General features: G+C 38.7%; 1 long non-coding RNA gene across 1 annotated transcript in view; it reads left to right on the top strand.

Moving 5' to 3' along the window:
• The window catches only part of LOC118550698 (uncharacterized), a 258,510-nt gene that overhangs the window by 99,738 nt on the left and 139,415 nt on the right, over window positions 1-19,357 (top strand). The window lies entirely within an intron of this gene.

Consider the following 19,357-nt stretch of genomic DNA (forward strand, 5'->3'; position numbering starts at 1 on the left):
CTTGTATGGTCTTTTATTTTCTGGGCTTGCCTGGCCAGCCCACTGCTACTTCTGACTGTGACATACTTTATTTACATTGATGCCATTAATACTGTTTCATTCTTCCCTGCCTCCATCCCTGCAGGGTAACATCTCAAATTTCCGAACTCCCTGATTATGGGTTGGTTATTATAGTAGAACTCTCAAAGGAAATCTTGTCTCCAAGTTCCTGAGGGCTTCTCAGGATGGTTGTCCACCTATTTCCTCTTGCCTTCCCTTTTCCTCTCCCCTGCCCACCGCGGGTGGGGTGGGGTGGTGGTGGTGGTGGATTTATCTAAATAAAACAATCTGAAATTGTAGTATTATTTAAAATAATGCAGTAATAAAATCCCAGGAGCAACGCAAATGTTCCACAATAAGGGAATGTCCAAATAAAAGTTGACAGTATCTAGATGATTGGTTAACATTTAGGAAGGTGATGATTTTGAAGAATTTGACAACACAAAAAATGCATATGTGATAATGATTATAATGCTATAATGGTTAGTGAAAAATTAAGAAGGAGGCTATAAAGTTGTACCACTTTGACTATAATTATGTGAAAATAATAACAAATATGTTAAAATGTCAGGATGGAAAATGATGCCAAATTGGTAACAATAGCTTTGTTTCAATTATGGAATTAGGAGTGATTTTTTTTCTCTCTTTTCCTATTCTACAATTTTTCTGGAATGTGGTTAATATAATGGAAACAATGTCCTCTCCCTCCCCTTCTGCAGGAATTAAATGAGGTAATTATTATAAAGTGCCTTTCCTTTGTTTCTTCCTTCTCTGTAACCCCATTGTATCCTTAAGACCTTGTCCTGAAAGAGAGAATGGGGCTTGGGTGGATTCCCTTGTTGATAGGGGGTATTCTCAGGGCAAGGCTTTCTCCTGTTTTCTCTCTTGTCCTCCAACTGTGTCAACCTTGAGTCACAAATGATATGCTCTTCACAACCCCACTGAACTTATCTTGGGGACCTCCTGCACCTGCAAACCAAAGGCTTCCATATCATTTCCATAGAAACTTCAACCCTGTCAAAAACAGCTTTGTTATGTGAAATTTTATTGGGAAAGGAATTGTCCTGAGAATTTTCTACAGTTCAGTGTGTTACGAAAGTTCACTCCTCCTCTCTGACACTCACTCAGATTCCTGGCCACGTTGGTGGTCCTGGCTCTCAGCGTGTTGAACTATGATTCCCTGTTCAGGTTCTGAATTCTGAATTTAACCTCATCTTGATGGATGAGGCTATAGATAAAATCTTCAATTTTATTTTATTTTTTCTAAACCATTTGTGAAAAGGAAAGGGATTCTTCTTGAGGACGATGCATCTTTCTACCATTAATTAATGAAGCCATCTCCAAATAGGACTCCCAAGACAGTCTTGGAGGAACCGATGTGTCCTGACAGCACAGAGCAAAGGGTATGAGCCTTGGAAAGGCCAAGGTTCTGCTGTCAGGGGGACCCTGAACACTCCTCTCAGATTTTCTTCTACAAGCCAACTAAACCCAGAAAATTGCCCCTTAGAAATATTTCCTACACCCTTTCGCAAATCCTAACCTCACTGATGTAAAAGAGCCTTTGAAATACATCCCCAATATTTCAGCATGGCTTCTAAAGCAGACTATTGGACTCATTCTCATGACCATCAACAGAGGCTGGTTCATTCTAACAACAAAAGTCCTAATTTAAAAAGTGAAGTGCATTCATCTGTGGGTGGACATCTTTCCATAGTTTGGCTATTGTGGACATTGCTGCTATAAACATTGGGGTGCAGGTGCCCCTTCGGATCACTACATTTGTATCTTTGGGGTGAATACCCACTAGTGCAATTGCTGGGTCGTAGGGTAGCTCTATTTTCAACTTTTTAAGGAACCTGCATACTGTTTTCCAGAGTGGCTGCACCAGCTTGCATTCCCACCAACAGTGTAGGAGGGTTCCCCTTTCTCTGCATCCTCGCCAACATCTGTCGTTTCCTGACTTGTTAATTTTAGCCATTCTGACTGGTGTGAGGTGGTATCTCATTGAGGTTTTGATTTGGATTTCCTTGATGCCGAGCGATGTTGAACACTTTTTCATGTGTCTGTTGGCCATTTGGATGTCTTCTTTGCAGAAATGTCTGTTCATGGCTTCTTCCCATTTCTTGATTTGATTATTTGTTCCTTGGGTGTTGAGTTTGATAAGTTCTTTATAGATTTTGGATACTAGCCCTTTATCTGATATGTCATTTGCAAATATCTTCTCCCATTCTGTCGGTTGTCTTTTGGTTTTGTTGACTGTTTCCTTATACAATGGAATATAATGCAGCCATAAAAAATGAAATCTTACTATTTGCAATGACGTGGATGGAACTAGAGGGTATTATGCTAAGCGAAATAAGTCAACCAGAGAAAAACAATTATCATATGATCTCACTGATATGTAGAATTTGAGAAACAAGGCAGAGGGTCATAGGGAAAGAGATGAAAAAATGAAACAAGAAGAAACCAGAGAGAGAGACAAACCATAAGAGGCTCTTAATCTCAGGAAACAAACTGAGGGTTGCTGGAGTGGAGGGGGGTAAGAGGGATGGGGTGGCTGGGTGATAGACATCGGGGAGGGTGTGTGTTGTGGTGAGCACTGTGTATTGTGTAAGACTGATGAATCACAGACCTGTACCCCTGAAACAAATAATACATTATATGTTAATTAAAAAAAATGCAAAAAAAAGTGAAGCGCAGAGCAGTATGTGCCCTGAGGTGTCATTCGTATTAAAATGTATTTAGCATGTATATATTTACATGTGCATAGGATATTTCTGCAGAGATGAAATCAGTAACATACCTCCTTAGGGGTGAATAAGTGGAGGGCTGGAAAACAAGAGAAAAGACAGATTTTTTTTTTAATTTAATTTAATTAATTAATTTATTTTTTATTATTATGTTATATTAATCCCCATACATTACATCATTAGTTTTTGAGGTAGTGTTCCATGATTCATTGTTTGCATATAACACCCAGTGCTCCATGCAGAACGTGCCCTCTTTAATACCCATCACTGGGCTAACCCATCCTCCCACCCCCCTCCCCTCTAGAACCCTCAGTTTGTTTTTCAGAGTCCATCGGAAAAGACAGATTTTTATGTGTATCTTTTAAAAAAAATTTCTTTTGACTTTTGTATATCTGTATCTATATTTGTATATCTTAGCATTCCTATTTATTATACATTTAATTTTTTCTAGTAAATATATGTATATAGGTATGGATATATGTATATATTATATTTATATTTACTAGAAAAAATTTAAATGTACAATTGGTGGAAATGCTAAAGAGACTTTTCCATTTGGGTGAATTACTCCTTAGGACAATTTTCTTATTTTCATCTATCTGCATTAAAAAGGGAAATAATTTCCATGCCTATATTTTTGGCAAGCCCTCTAACCGTACATTCTTAAATTGTGTCAGGCTGCTGCAAACACATTCAAGGTTTGCGTTCTTTGCTTTTCAGCTCCTCACTCTCTTGGGAGTCACTTTAAAAATTTTCTGGCTAAGAACCCGCCCCACCCTTCCCTGCTCCATCAGCAAAAGGTGCAAGAAATCTAAAGCATAAATACTGGAAAATGGATTTTTGATAAGAACTTAAGACATAATATTTATATAAACTTTAGCTCTTGCAAAGTGCCTTGAATATTCTGGATATTGAACGATAAGGAGAATGCAGTTTTCAGCAGCGAAGTCAAGGTGATCTAAAATCATTTACACATGGACAGAAGAATTAATAAATGGATGGTGTAAGTTATGAATTGCTCCTCCACATTCAGGTGCAAGAAGCATCACATTTCTTTATTTTTCTAAATCAAATTACACCTGGCTCCGCGCGTCTATTCCCCTTACTAACAGGGTTAGCAAGAAACACAATACTGCCCATTCCTGGGGCTCCCTCCCCTTCAGTTAGATTGCACAAGGATGCTGGGACTCACGAGTCCAAGGAAAAGGGGCAGCTGCTTCTTGGCCTGTGTGTTGGGCATAATTGTCACTGCTGCCTTCCTTTGCCGCATGGTGGCCCTGTCACCTGTAGGGCGCTGGGGTCTGGAAAGGCTTCTCACACCGCATCATTGGCCAGAGGGAGTGTTTGCCACTCGCTGGGCTCAGAAGCAGCAGAATATAATTTCCAGCTTCCCTGCAGCCCTGAAGGACTGACTCCCCTACTCCCTAGAGACTTAGCTCCCCCCCCCCCCACACCCCCAGACATTGGTGTGGAATGGGGCACAGGTTCCTAAGGCTCATTTGCCTGTGCTGCCCTGGGCATCTTCCCACTCTTGGGAACACCATCTTCCCTCTTTTTACTTACACAAAAAGCACTATTTCTTTTGAATGCCCAGTTTTCTGAAACAAAAGCTGGCGTTTTCAAGGCTGCTGTCCTGTCTTCTGAGATTTGGGACTTGGGTGTTGAAGTCTCAGGAAGACAGTGGCTGTTTCTCTGAGTAGCAGTTTTCTCTGGCCCTCGTGGGTCAACAGCAACAACGCTTCCAGTGAAATGCTTGTTTCCTCGCTGTCCACCTTACGCTCCCCTCTTGGGCTCCCTTGAGCCACACAACACAGCAGCCGTGGGGCTCCTCTCCTGTTCAACTAGGAGAGGGAAGTGCAGGCTGTCTCCGCCTTGAACATTTTAGTTCCTCTCTGGTCCTAGGTCTCCGAGCTCGGTCACTCAGTGCTGCCCAGGATGCCCAAGGTTCCCGGCACCTGTAAGTCACCTGGGAACAGCAGGTTTTATGGCTCACCCTTGGGCAGCAACACCCCCGTGCTCTTAGTCATCATGTGTGGTTTCCTCTGCTCCAGGGAATGAGGTGCCTGCAGGATGTTTGGAAGCTCTCATTCAGGGCTTTGTAATATCTGGCTCACCTGAGCTTTTGCAGTCTATAGAAAAGTGGTTCTCAAACTTTGGTTGTGTTCAGAAATCACCTCTCTGGGTACTTAAGGAGTGCAGTATCTGAGCATCAGAGACAGTAGGCCATGGGAAAGGGGACTGTTAACCACTCTCATAGTTAATTCTAATGTGGCTGGCCCTTGGAAACATTCCTTACACTTCCAAAAGACAAGTCTATTCTCACATTTACTCTAAAATCTCCACTCATCTTTCCAATGGCATATTCATTTCCAGAAAGTGGTTAAATAGGGCCTTTCAGTGCCCTAATTAGCATTATTAGCATTATTTAATTACAGTGTGATGAGCTCTTCTGTTTGCTTTTGTCTACCATGTTATGCTGAGAGCATCTCCAGCTACACCTCGGTTCCTGGCAGAGAGGCTGGGCTGGGATACTGAGTGCTTGTTCTATGACTGAAGGATGGACCGAGGGCAGGTGGATAAAGCAATTAGCTGTAAGGTGCATTGAATACTGGAAAATGAGAGACCAAAACAGAAGGACAAAGGAGCTAGCATTCTGAAGAGAACTTTAAAAATTATTGCCTCATATTGTTGAAATCTGCTTTCAAATTTTATTTTTTTTTAGATGATAAAGAGTAATAAGTGTTCCAGTTCAATTTACACAATACAAATGTGCATGAATAAAAAGTTAATGCCCATCCCTTCCCCCAGACTCACGCCACAGAGGTAACTGATGTTAAGGCATTGGTATGTATCCCTCCACATTTTTCTTAGTGATCCCAAACTTATATAAACAGGGGTATGGGACTTTTTTTTAATAACCAAAAACAAATACAAAAGTGAAGACTTATTATTTTATTTGTTTCTGTCACCTAACATTAAATAAATGGACCTCTGTCACATAAACAATAAATCCTAGACATCGCCTAGGTCAAATCAAATAGATCTAGCTTTTTCTTTTTAAATTATTTCATATATTCCATGATATGGCTACCCTGTAACTAAGTCTTTATGAGTTTCTTGTCTTTTTCAATCTCTTCCTCTCCCTATGCTCTCCCCTCTACCCCTGTGCCTTATTTTCTCCTCCTCTTTCTTCTCGTTTATACAAGTAATCTTGTAAAATCTTTAAACCCTCCAAGCCTAAATGCTGACTTGGTGCAGTTAAGAAAAGACTCCCCAAGACATTCTACAGCCAGAAAGCTGTGATAAAATATACCTAAATCCATTGTAACATTGGGAAATGGTGTGTCTTAGAGCTCACAACTGTACAACCTTGTGCCGTGGCTTTCACTCTCCCAACATATTCATGTCTCCATGACATAAGACCCCTGACCAATGCATATGCACACTTTAAATTTTAATAGCTTCTGTCAAATTACATTATAAAAAAGTTGTAATATTACAATGTGTACAACTCATTAACCACACTCTTGATAGCATGAATTTCTAGTTTGAAGATGAATGCTTTAAAAATAATGTGATTGCTTCATTGTAAAATGATATAAGTTCATTGCTAAAAATCTCTAGATTCCCAATAGCCTAAGGTAGTCGTTGTTAACACTCAGATCAGCATTTGTTTTGATATTTCTTTATGGTCATTGACACATATGCCAATACTCTTAAGTGAGTGGTGTCACATTAAAACAGCTATTGTTTGACCTGCTTTTAAAACTCAGTGCTGTTAGTATGTAGAAATACATTTGATTTTTGTATATTAATCTTCTATCCTGCGATCTTATTAGCCTTATGTACTAGTTCTAGTAGCTTTTTATAGCTTCTACAGGATTTTATATGTAGATAAAAGTGTCATCTGCACATAAATATAATTTTACTTCTTCCCTTCCAAGCTGGATGTCTTTTTTTTAAATTTTATTTTATTATGTTATGTTAGTCACCATACATTACATAATTAGTTTTTGATGTAGTGTTCCATGATGTCTTTTGTTTCTTTTTCTTGCCTCACTGTCTTGGCTAGAACCTCCGTTTTGATGTTGAATTAAAAAAAAAAGAAGGTTAACTATGGGGGTGATGGATATGGTAGTTTGGTTGTAGTAACCATTTCACAATGTATACACATATCAAAACATTGCATTGTACACCTTAAATATATACAATTTTTATTTATCAGAAAAAAAGAAAAAGAAAAAGAAAGAAAGAAAGAAAGAAAGAAAGAAAGAAAGAGAAAGAAAGAAAGAAAGAAAGAGAAAAAAGAGTGGTGAGAGCATGTGTCTTGTTTTGGACCTTGGGGGAAGTATTCAGTCTCTCGCCATTAAGTGTGAGGTTAGCTGTGGGCTTTTGTGGAGGACTTTTATCAGATTGAGTAAGTCCTTTCTATTACTAATTTGCTGAGAGTTTTTTTTATTTTATTTTTGAGATAATTGGTATTCTAATTTAAGAAATAACACAGAGAGACCCATAAAGCCTTCACTGTTTCCCCAATGATAACATCTTGCATAACTGTTGTACAATTTCACAACCAGGAAATTGACATTGATACGACCCTTGACCTTACTTAGATTTCACCAGATTTGTGATTTCATTTGTGTGTGTGCGTGTGTGTGCAAGTGTGTGTTTGTGTATGTGTGTGTATAGTTCTATGCAGTTTTATTGCAAGTGTAGATTTATGTTACCACCCCCACAATTAAGATATAAACAGTCCATCACAAGGATCTTTTAAGCTAATCTTTTACTTCATAGCTGCCTCCTTTCCTTTTCTCCTTCCTAAGGCCTGACAACCACTAATCTATTCTTTATCTCTATAATTTTGTCATTTCAAGAATGTGATATAAATGGAATCATACAGTATGTAAGCTTTTGAGAATGGTTTTCTTCACTGAGCATAAGGCCCTGGAGATCCATCCAAGTTGTTACATATATCAATAGTTCATTCTTCTTTGTTGCTGAGTAGTATTCTATGGTATGGATGTATCATAGTTTGTTTCAGTATTCACCCATTAAAAGACACTTGAGTTGTTTCCAGTTATGGCTATTACAAATAAAGCTGATGTGAACATTTGTGTGCAGGTTCTTGTGTGAATGTAAACCTGGGATAAATTTCTTTGGGATAAATGGCCAAGAATATGATTCCTGGATCATATGATAATCCTTTTCAGTGAAATGTCTCCCATTTTTTGCCTATTTTCTAACTAGATTGATCTTTACTCTTGAGTTTTGAGAGTTCTTTATACAGTCTAGATACTAATCTCCAGTTGGATATGTAGTTTGCAAATATTTTCTCCCAGCCTGTAGCTCGTGCTTTTATCTTCTTCATACAGACTTCTGCAGAGCAAAAAGATTTTAATTTTGATGAGGTCCAATTTATCAGTTTTTCCTTTTGTGGATTGTACTTTTAGGGTCAAGTGTTAAGAACTCTAGCTTCCAAATGAAGGGGGGGGGGGAATCGGAGGGGGAGACGAACCACTGGAGACGATGGACCTTGAAAAACAAACTGAGGGTTCTAGAGGGGAGGGGGGTGGGATGATGGGTTAGGTTGGTGATGGGTATTAAAGAGGGCACGTTCTGCATGGAGCACTGGGTGTTATACACAAACAATGAATCATGGAACACTACATCAAAAACTAATGATGTAATGTATGGTGATTAACATAACAATAATAAAATTAAAAAAAGAAAGAACTTTAGCTTCCAAAGACTTTCTCCTGTGTTTTTGTTTTTTCCTAAAAATTTTATAGTTTTACATTTAAGTTTGTGATTCATTTGGAGTTAACATTTGTACAAAGCATAAGGTTTAGGCACTTTTTTCCCCCTATGAATGTCCAATTACACTAGTATCTTTCATTAAAAAGGGCCACCCATCCTTCCTCCTTTGAATTGCTTTGGCACCTCTGTCAAAGATCTATTGGGCATATTTGTATGGGTCTACTTCTAGGTTCCATTGACCTATGTGTTTATCTCTGCTAATACCAACTTTCTTGATTACTGTAATTATATAGTAAGCCTTAACAGTGGATAGGGTGATTTCTCCCACCTACTTATCCTTTTTCAAAAATTGTTTCACTACTCTAGGTTCTTGCCTTTCTGTATAAATTTCAGATAAGTTTGTCTTATTTTATTTTACTATTTTTTTATTAATTTCAGAAGAAGAATTTAGTGATTCATCAGTTGCATGTAACACCCAGTGCTCATTACATCAAGTGCTTTCCTTAATGCCCATCACCCAATTATCCCTTCCTCCTACCCACCTCCCCTCCAGCAACCTTCAGTTTGTTTCCTAGAGTTCAGCATCTCTTATGGTTTGCCTCCCTCTCAATTTTATCTTATTTTATTTTTCCTTCCCTTCCCCTATGTTCATCTGTTTTGTTTCTTAAATTCCACGTTTGAGTGAAATTATATGGAATGTCTTTCTCTGACTGACTTATTTCGCTTAGCATAATACTCTCTAGTTCCCTCCACATCATTGCAAATGGCAAGACTTTTTATTTTATTAAGTAGGCTCCATGCCCACCATGGAGCCCAATGCAAGGCTTGAACTCACAACCCTGAGATCAAGACCTGAGCTGAGATCAAGAGTTGGATGCTTAATGGACTGAGATACCCAGGTGCCCCAAGTTTGTTTTATTTTAAAATCTTGCTGTAATTTTGATAGAAATCATATTAAATCTAGAGATTAATTTGGGGAATATTGAAATCTTTACTATGTTGAGTCTTCTAATCCATGAATATGGTGTGTCTCTCTATTTATTTAGGTCTTTTATTTATTTCATCACATTTTGTGAGTTTTAGGATACAGATTCTGTGCATGTTTTGTAGAATTGTACCTACGTATTTCATTTTTGGAGAAGTAATTGTCATTTGTATTGTGCCTTTAATTTCAGTTTCCATGTGTTCAATTTTTGTAACTAGAAATTTGGTTGATTTTTGTGTGTTGATCTTATGTAACTTCACTGAACTCAGTTTTAGGGTTTAGTTTTTTTTTTTTTTTTTTTGTAGATTCCTTAGGGTTTTCTATGTACACAATCATGTTATCTGCAAATAATGGTTTTAACTCTTGCTTTTCAATTTGTATGCTTTTTATATTCTTTCTTATAGCACTGGCCAGGACTTCCATTACTTTGTTTCATAAGTGTGGTGAGAGAGGGCATCCTCACTCTATTCTTCAATTTAGGAGTAAAGCATGCAGTCTTCCACTATTATGTGTGATGTTCTTTTTTTTTTAAAGATTTTATTTATTTATTTGACAGAGAGAGATACAGTGAGAGAAGGAACACAAACAGGGGGAGTGGGAGAGGGAGAAGCAGGCTTCCTGCCGAGCAGGGAGGTTGATTCGGGGCTCGATCCCAGGACCCTGGGACCATGACCTGAGCCGAAGGCAGATGCTTAATGACTGAGCCAGCCAGGCGCCCCATGTGTGATGTTCTTATAGGCGTTTTGTGGATACTCTACACCAAGTTGAGGTAGCTCCCCTCTATCTAGTTTGCTGAGAGCTTTTTTTAAAAAAAGATTTTATTTATTTATTTATTTGACAGAGAGAAACACAGCGAGAGGGGGAACACAAGCAGGGGGAGTGTGAGAGGGAGAAGCAGGCTCCCCGCGGAGCAGGGAGCCCGATGTGGGGCTTGATCCCAGGACCCTGGGATCATGACCTGAGCAGAAGGCAGACGCTTAACAACTGAGCCACCCAGGCGCCCTTTGCTGAGAGCTTTTATCATGATTTTGGATATTGGATTTTTTTTATCATGGCTTTGGATTTTGTCAAAAGCTTCTTCTGTATCAGTAGGTATGATGATATAACTTTTTCTCTTTAGCCTGTTGATATGGTGGATTATACTGATTGATTTTTCAAATGTTGAACCAGCTTCATATTTTTTGGAATAAGCTCTACTTGGTCATGGTGTAAAATTCTTTTTGTAGATTGCTGCATTTGATTTGCTAATATTTATATTGATGTATCTAGGTATCTGAGATAAATTATTCTGCAGTCTTACTGTATTGTTAAAATGAGTTGGGAAGTATTATCACCTTTTTTATTTTCTGTAAGAGATAGTGGAAATTTGGTATGAATTCTTCTTTAAATGTTTGGTAGAATTCTCCAGTGAAACCAACTGAGCCTGCATATTTCTTTTGGGAACTTTTAAATTACAAACTCCATTTCTACAATTATTATAGGATTGTTCAGGCTTTTAATTTCATCTTCACAGAGTTTCAATAGTTTGTGGTTTTCAAGAAGTTAGTCTATTTCTTCTGAGTTGTTTAATTTAGGAGTGCAAAGTTGTTTATAGTATTTCATTATTACTCCTTTAGTAGCTGTGGGAATCTGTAGTGATAACCCTTGTTGCAAATCTGATATCAATGATTTAGGTCTTTCTACAGGTAATGTTTCTCTGCTTTTAATTTCATGTATTTCTGCTCTTATCCTCATTATTTTCTTCCTTCTGCTTGCTTTGTACTTATTTTGCTCTTCTTTTACTAGTTTCTTGAGGTAGAAGCTTAGATTATCAGTTAGAGACTTTTTCTGTTTTCTAATGTAAGCATTTTAGTGTTATAAATTTATCTCTCAGCACTACTTTAGCTGCATCCCACATGTTTTGACCTGTTGTATTTTAATTTTCATTCAGTTTAATGTATTTTTATTTCCTTTGAGACTTCCTCTTTGATCTATGGATATATTTAATTTACAAGTGTTTGGAGATTTTTCCTGTTGTCTTTCTTATGCTGGTTTCTAATTATTTTATGTGTTATGAATGTAGCTGCTCCTACTTTTTAAAAAGTAGTTTTCTTAATGTTTGCTGTAGGTGTGACAACATGCCTATGCAATAGTTTACTCTTACTGACATTTTACTAGTTCAAGTGAAGGCAGAAACCTTATTTTCATTAGGTCCCTTTACCCTTCCCTCTTTTAAAATATGATTGTCTTATCCAAACGGCCAACAGACACATGAAAAAGTGCTCAACATCGCTCGGCATCAGGGAAATACAAATCAAAACCTCAATGAGATACCACCTCACATCAGTCAGAATGGCTAAAATTAACAAGTCAGGAAATGACAGATGTTGGTGGGGATGCAGAGAAAGGGGAACCCTCCTACACTGTTGGTGGGAATGCAAGCTGGTGCAGCCGCTCTGAAAAACAGTATGGAGGTTCTTCAAAAAGTTGAAAATAGAGCTACCATACGATCCAGCAATTGCACTACTGGGTATTTACCCCAAAGATACAAATGTAGTGATCCGAAGGGGTCCGTGCACCCCAATGTTTATAACAGCAATGTCCACAATAGCCAAACTGTGGAAAGAGCCAAGATGTCCATTGACAGATGAATGGATAAAGAAGATGTGGTATATATATACAATGGAATATTATGCAGCCATCAAAAAAATGAAATCTTGACATTTGTAATGACGTGGATGGAACTGGAGGGTATTATGCTGAGCGAAATAAGTCAATCAGAGAAAGACATGTATCATATGACCTCACTGATATGAGGAATTCTTCATCTCAGGAAACAAACGGAGTGTTGCTGGAGTGGTGGGGGGTGGGAGGGATGGGGTGACTGGGTGATAGACATTGGGGAGGGTATGTGCTATGGTGAGTGCTGTGAAGTGTGCAAGACTGTTGAATCACAGATCTGTACCTCTGAAGCAAATAATACATTATATGTTAAAAAAAAAAAAGAAGAAGATAGCAGGAGGGGAAGAATGAATGGGGGGAAATCAGAAGGGGAGATGAACCATGAGAGACGATGGACTCTGAAAAACAAACTGAGGGTTCTAGAGGGGAGGGGGTGGGAGGATGGGTTAGCCTGGTGATGGGTATTAAAGAGGGCACGTTCTGCATGGAGCACTGGGTGTTATATGCAAACAATGAATCATGGAACACTACATCAAAAACTAATGATGTAATGTATGGGGATTAACATAACATAATAAAAAATATGATTGTCTTAAGCATTTACACTACATACACTGCATCAGAAGGTGTTATAATCTTTGATTTACCTATCAAATATGACTTAACAAACTCGTGAAAATTATATTTGGTCTTCTTTCAACCATTCTGATATTCTTTCCTTCTCTCTGTCTTTTTTAAGTTCTGTTATCATTTCCTTTCTGCTTAGAGAACTTCTTTTAAGCATTCTCTAAAGGTAGGCTTGCTAGTGACGAATCCTCTCAGTTTTCTTCATCAGAGAATTTCTTTATGTGCCTTTCCTTCCAAAAGGAGGTTTTAACCAGATGTAGAATTAAGAGTTGTTATATTTTCCTTTCAAAATTTGAAAAATGTTGTGCCACCTCCTCTGGTCTCCATGTTTCAGGTGAGTTGGTGATCCCTTATAAATAATGTATCCTTTTTCTTTGGCTTCCAGGTTTTTTTCTTTGTCTTTTGGATTTTGGAAATTTAATTATGATGATATGTCATGGTATGGATGTCTCTGAGTTTATTCTATTTGGATTTCACTCAGTTTCTTAAATCTGTAGATTTTTTTCATCTTTGGGACATTTTTATCCATTATTTTTTCAAATACTCTTTTAGTCCAATTGCTCACCTTTCTTTTGGAACTCTCATGGTACAAATCAGCTCTTTTGTTATTGTTCTACACGTCTCTGAGACTGTGTTTACTTATTTCAATCTATTTTCTCTCTGTTACTCAGATTGGGTAAATTCTACTCATGTTCACTGTTCTATCCTCTGAAAGCCCCACTCCACTATTGAACCCATCCAGTCATTTTTAAATTTTAGTCATTACATATTATGGACAGAGTGTGTTCCCACAAAGTTCATATGGTGAAGCCCCAACTCCAAATGTGACCGGACTTGGTGATAGGGCCTTTATAAAGGCTACTAAGGTTAAATGGGATCTTAAGTGTGAGACCCTAATTCAGAAGAACTGGTGTCCTTATAAGGAGTGAGGGACGTTGAGGCTCTCTCTCTCCCTCTGAGCATGCACAAAGGGCATGGGAGTAAACTTGTGAGATGGTGGCTGTCTGCAAGCCAAGAAGAGATCTCTCACCAGAAATAGAATGTTCCAGCACTTTGATCTTGGTCTTCTAGCCTCCAGAACTGAGAAAATAAATTTTTGTTAAGTCACCCAGTGACTTATTATCACTTAAGTGATATTTTGCTATGGCAACCCAAGCAGACCAACACATTGCATTGCTTAGTTCTAAATTTCTATTTGGTTTTTTATCTTTATACCTTCTACTCATTTGTTGAGATTTTCTATTTTTCATTTTTTTTCAAGAGAATTGGTCATTGCTGATAGAAGCATTTTTATGGTATATGCTTAAATATCCTAGTCAGGTAATTCTCACATCTGATTTATCTGAATGTTATTGTGTGTTACCTCCCATTCAAGTTGTGATTTTCCCGGCCTTTGGTATAGGTGATTTTTCAATTGTATTCGGAATATTTTAGATATTATATTATGAGGCTCTGGGTTTTGTTTTATTTTAATTTAGTAGGTAATCCCCCTTTTGAGGAGTAGCATTTGGGTTGGGTGGGTGAATTTATCACGTTTCCTGCTGGGCACCGCTGATAGAGCCTCAGCAAAAGTAGAGCACTGATTCACTGCAAATGACTGACGCAGAGGTTCAGCTTCCCTGAGGTCCTGCTGACACCGTTCTGGTGAAGTAGAAACCAACTCTCACCAACTTACTGCCTCTGAGTGGAGGTGTAAGCTCAGTTCCTTGCTGGGTGTCTGACACCAGGGAGGGAGGAGTGAAGGGCTGACCACTGCCTTGTTGCTGTAGGATGAGTAAGGAAGCTCCACTGCTTTCTACTGAGATCTGCTGAATCAGGGAGGAAGGTGGGGTGAGGGAAGTGCCAACTAGCTCTGCCTCTGACCAACCAGTTCCACCTCATTGATGCAGCATGGGAGAGGAGGCTTGGCTCTCTCTGGGCTATGTGAACACTGTGGAGAGAGGAGAGGAAACATCAGCCAGGTCAGGGTGGAATCTAATTCCCCACTTGGCCCTACTGACAGTGGATGGAGGAGAAACAGTCTTGTGTAGTCCTGTTTCACATTGCCTTCTTCGGTCTCCATGATGCTGGCTGCATCTGGAGGGTCAGCTCCCCACTGGGCTCTGATGACACCAGGAGTAGGAAATAGGGGAGTGCTGAGCTGTCTCACACTGACTCACTGATAGTGGGTAGGGGTAGAAGGTGACCTCACTGCTGTGGTCTTTTTCATGTTTCTCTTTTTAGGGTTAATGGAGGTTTTTGGATTTGTGGGTTTATAATTTTCCTCACCTTTGGAACATTTCCAGCAATTCTTCAATATTTTTTCAGTCTGCTACTGACTCCTTCAGGGACTCAATTTACACATATATTTGGCTGCTTGAAATAGTCCCACAGTTTGCTAATGCTCTTTTCATTTTTAACAATTATTATATCTCTCTGTTTCACTTTGAATGGTTTCTATCTCTATGTGTTCATGTTCACTAATCTTTTGTTTTGCAATGTTTAATTTGCTATCAATCCTTTTTTGTGTATTTTTTATCTCACACTTTGTAGTTTTCATTTGTAGAAGTTAAATTTATTTTGGTCAGTTTTATATGCTCCAGATCTCTATTTAATATGTTCAATATTCCACCTTTTTGAGCATATGGAAATCAGTCATCACTTTTTAAAAATGTTCTAGTCTAGTAAATAAGTCATCTGTTTCATTTCTTGGTTAGTTTCAGCTCATTGAATTACCTCCTCGCTGTGGGTTGTATTTTCTTGTTTTGTTTGCATGTCTGGTAGTTTTTTAATTGGATACCAGATATACCTTTTTAGATGCTAGATATTTTTTTCTTTCTGTAAATATTTTTGAGCTTTGTTTTTGGACTCAGTTAATTTACTTAAAATATAAGTTCTATTATATTTAATTTTAAGTTTAAGTAGGTTAACTGTTCACTATAAGTTATTTAATAATTATATTCCCAATTGATTAGTACTTAATTTTGATTAATATGCTTTTGCTGGATTATGTTTTCCGTAATAGTTATCAGGAAGTTTCATGGATCATCCACATTTGGATGACTTACCCATCTTAGATGGATTTCTATTGCTGATAATCTAGACATATGACAACTTGGGAAGTACTAGAGCTCCTGAGTCACACTTTTCCCTTCAAATTTCTATAGTTTCACTGTGTTCTGTAGAAATGCTGAGGAGAAGATTATAGTCAGCTAATAGTTTTCTTTTTAGGATACCAGTTTTTACTTTCTCAATGAATCTGTGATTCTTTATTGGACAAATCTCGATTTTTTTAATCTTATATTTTTTATTGGGACATATTAAGACTTTGTATTGTATTTATGTTTTCTTTCATTGAAAGAAATATCCTATTTGTGTCTGGATACATTTTGTATCTTACAATTTGTTTTCTAGAATTTACTTAGGTATACTAATTATTTTTATGTTAGATTTCCATTTCTCTCCTATTTGTCTCTGTTATTTTCACTCCTGTCCCTTTCATTTCTTTGTTTCCTGCTGTGTTTCTTATCATTAATTTTTTTCTTCTTTGTTTCCTTGGAGTAAATCTTCCACAGTTTTCTCTTCAACTACTGTTTCCATACTGTATGCTTTCCTTCCCTCAGCCTCTTCTCTTTCACCTCCTTCTCCTTCTCCCTTACTGATCCTATATCTTCATCTCTTCCTCTGTCTACTCTTCTTCTTCTTCTTCTTTTTTAAGATTTTATTTATTTATTTGACAGAGAGAGAGCACAAGCAGAGGGAACAGTAGAGGGAGAGGCAGGCTCCCCGCCAAGCAGGGAGCCCAATGCCGGGCTCGATCCCAGGACCTTGGGACAATGATCTGAGCCGAAGGCAGATGCTTAACCCTCTGAGCCACCCAGGTGCCTATTCTTCTTCTTTTTGTTAAAATTTTACTTAATATTGAATGCTGTGGTTTTAAATATATTTGTCTTTGAATAGAGTGAGTTCTATTTGAATTTGATAACCAAAATAACATGGGTAGAATTTTCTTGACTCTGTCTTTTTTTTAATGTAGACAACATTTTGATTGTCTCCTTAAGATGAGTTAAAATAATGTATTGGACCCTGTATTAGGACAAAGGACATGCTGAGCTAGGAAGGAAACTGCAGTCATGATTCCATTTCATCTAAGAACCAGTGAGGCAAATCTTACTCAATGTTTGCTCACTGAATGGATGAACCACTGAATGCTTGCTTGACCTGTCTCATAGAAAAGTGCAAAGTTAGGTTGGAGGATTAAAGCCATCTTGATCATTACCAAGTAATCCTGGGCTGAGAATCTCAGAATAAGCCAAGGTGGTGGTAGTTGCAGGATAATGCATTTTGGTAAAACATTTCACTTTCCCTGACACAGCATAGGTTTTTATCCCAAAGAAATTGTACCATGTGCACTTGGGCTCTTTTGCATGACCACAGAACAATCAATGACAGTTATTACAAATTAGAAGTCTGTGGTTATGACCAAATTCCTGGAATGGGTGACTCTAGGGCCTCAGACAGACAATGTCTGCCCTTCTAAGTACAGACTGGGGAGGGAAGTCCCCAGGCAGTACTGCCATTGATGCAACACATCTGTGCAGGATGCTCAGTACAGAGCTCTCTTTTTCCAAACATTTCTACACTACTGTGTGGGAGTAGATCCCTTGAAGTACATTAAATCTGTGCTCTGCTGAGAGGCCCATGACTCCCAGCAGCCTTCAGGGATGGGCAGTGTGTGTGATTTGGGGAGGTCACTGGGTCCCCTATCACTCTTGTTCTCTCTGCACTGTGGCATTTTATGGAGAGTTCACACTCAGGCATGTCAGAGCTAAATGGTGCAGGCTGATTTGGTGTCACTTGCTAATGCCCTAGGTTCTTTATTGCTGTAGATATGCACATGTGAGGGACAGCTCAGACTCCCAGTCACCTAGCTCTGCCCGTTACCATGCTGAATGAGACAGTGAGCCCAGTCCTTTCTTCACCTCCTGTCAGAGCAAAGTCTTTGCCCTCATCCTGTTTTATATAACTGCCTCTCAGACATTGATTGAACCTAGAATTTTAATATTCATTTGCTACTGCTTGATCTGGCCCATGATTCTTTTTTTTTTTTTTTTAATTTTTTTATTGTTATGTTAATCCCCATACATTACATCATTAGTTTTAGATATAGTGTTCCATGATTCATTGTTTGTGCATAACACCCAGTGCTCCATGCAGAACGTGCCCTCCTCAATACCCATCACCAGGCTAACCCATCCTCCCAACCCCCTCCCCTCTAGAACCCTCAGTTTGTTTTTCAGAGTCCATTGTCTCTCATGGTTCTTCTCCCCCTCCGATTTCCCCCCCTTCATTCTTCCCCTCCTGCTACATTCTTCTTCTTCTTTTTTCCTTTCTTTTTTTTTTTTTTTAATTTTTTTATTGTTATGTTAATCCCCATACATTACATCATTAGTTTTAGATATAGTGTTCCATGATTCATTGTTTGTGCATAACACCCAGTGCTCCATGCAGAACGTGCCCTCCTCAATACCCATCACCAGGCTAACCCATCCTCCCAACCCCCTCCCCTCTAGAACCCTCAGTTTGTTTTTCAGAGTCCATTGTCTCTCATGGTTCTTCTCCCCCTCCGATTTCCCCCCCTTCATTCTTCCCCTCCTGCTACATTCTTCTTCTTCTTTTTTCCTTTCTTAACATATATTGCATTATTTGTTTCAGAGGTACAGATCTGAGATTCAACAGTCCTGCACAATTCACAGCGCTTACCAGAACACATACCCTCCCCAGTGTCCATCACCCAGTCACCCCATCCCTCCCACCCCACCCCCACTCCAGCAACCCTCAGTTTGTTTCCTGAGATGAAGAATTCCTCATATCAGTGAGGTCATATGATACATGTCTTTCTCTGTTTGACTTATTTCGCTCAGCATAATACCCTCCAGGTCCATCCACGTCGTTGCAAATGGCAAGATCTTATTCCTTTTGATGGCTGCATAATATTCCATTGTATATATATACCACCTCTTCTTTATCCATTCATCTGTTGATGGACATCTTGGCTCTTTCCACAGTTTGGCTATTGTGGACATTGCTGCTATAAACATCGGGGTGCACGTAGCCTTTCGGGTCCCTACTTTTGTATCTTTGGGGTAAATACCCAGTAGTGCAATTGCTGGATCATATGGTAGCTCTATTTTCAACTTTTTGAGGAACCTCCATACTGTTTTCCAGAGTGGCTGCACCAGCTTGCATTCCCACCAACAGTGTAGGAGGGTTCCCCTTTCTCCGCATCCCCGCCAACATCTGTCATTTCCTGACTTGTTAATTTTAGCCATTCTGACTGGTGTGAGGTGGTATCTCATTGAGGTTTTGATTTGGATTTCCCTGATGGATCTGGCCCATGATTCTGTGTGTTGAAGACTAAATGCACCAAGAGAGAAAGGACCCAGAAGTTATTTGCAAAAACAGACGTGAGATTTGCATCACTGAAATTAGGCTTGAATTGATTAAGCAAGTCTCAATTAAAACTTAAAGAAAACTTCTTCTTGGATGTGTATTATAG

The sequence above is a fragment of the Halichoerus grypus genome, chromosome 7 (genome assembly GCF_964656455.1).
Source record: "Halichoerus grypus chromosome 7, mHalGry1.hap1.1, whole genome shotgun sequence".
NCBI classification, from domain to species: domain Eukaryota; kingdom Metazoa; phylum Chordata; class Mammalia; order Carnivora; family Phocidae; genus Halichoerus; species Halichoerus grypus.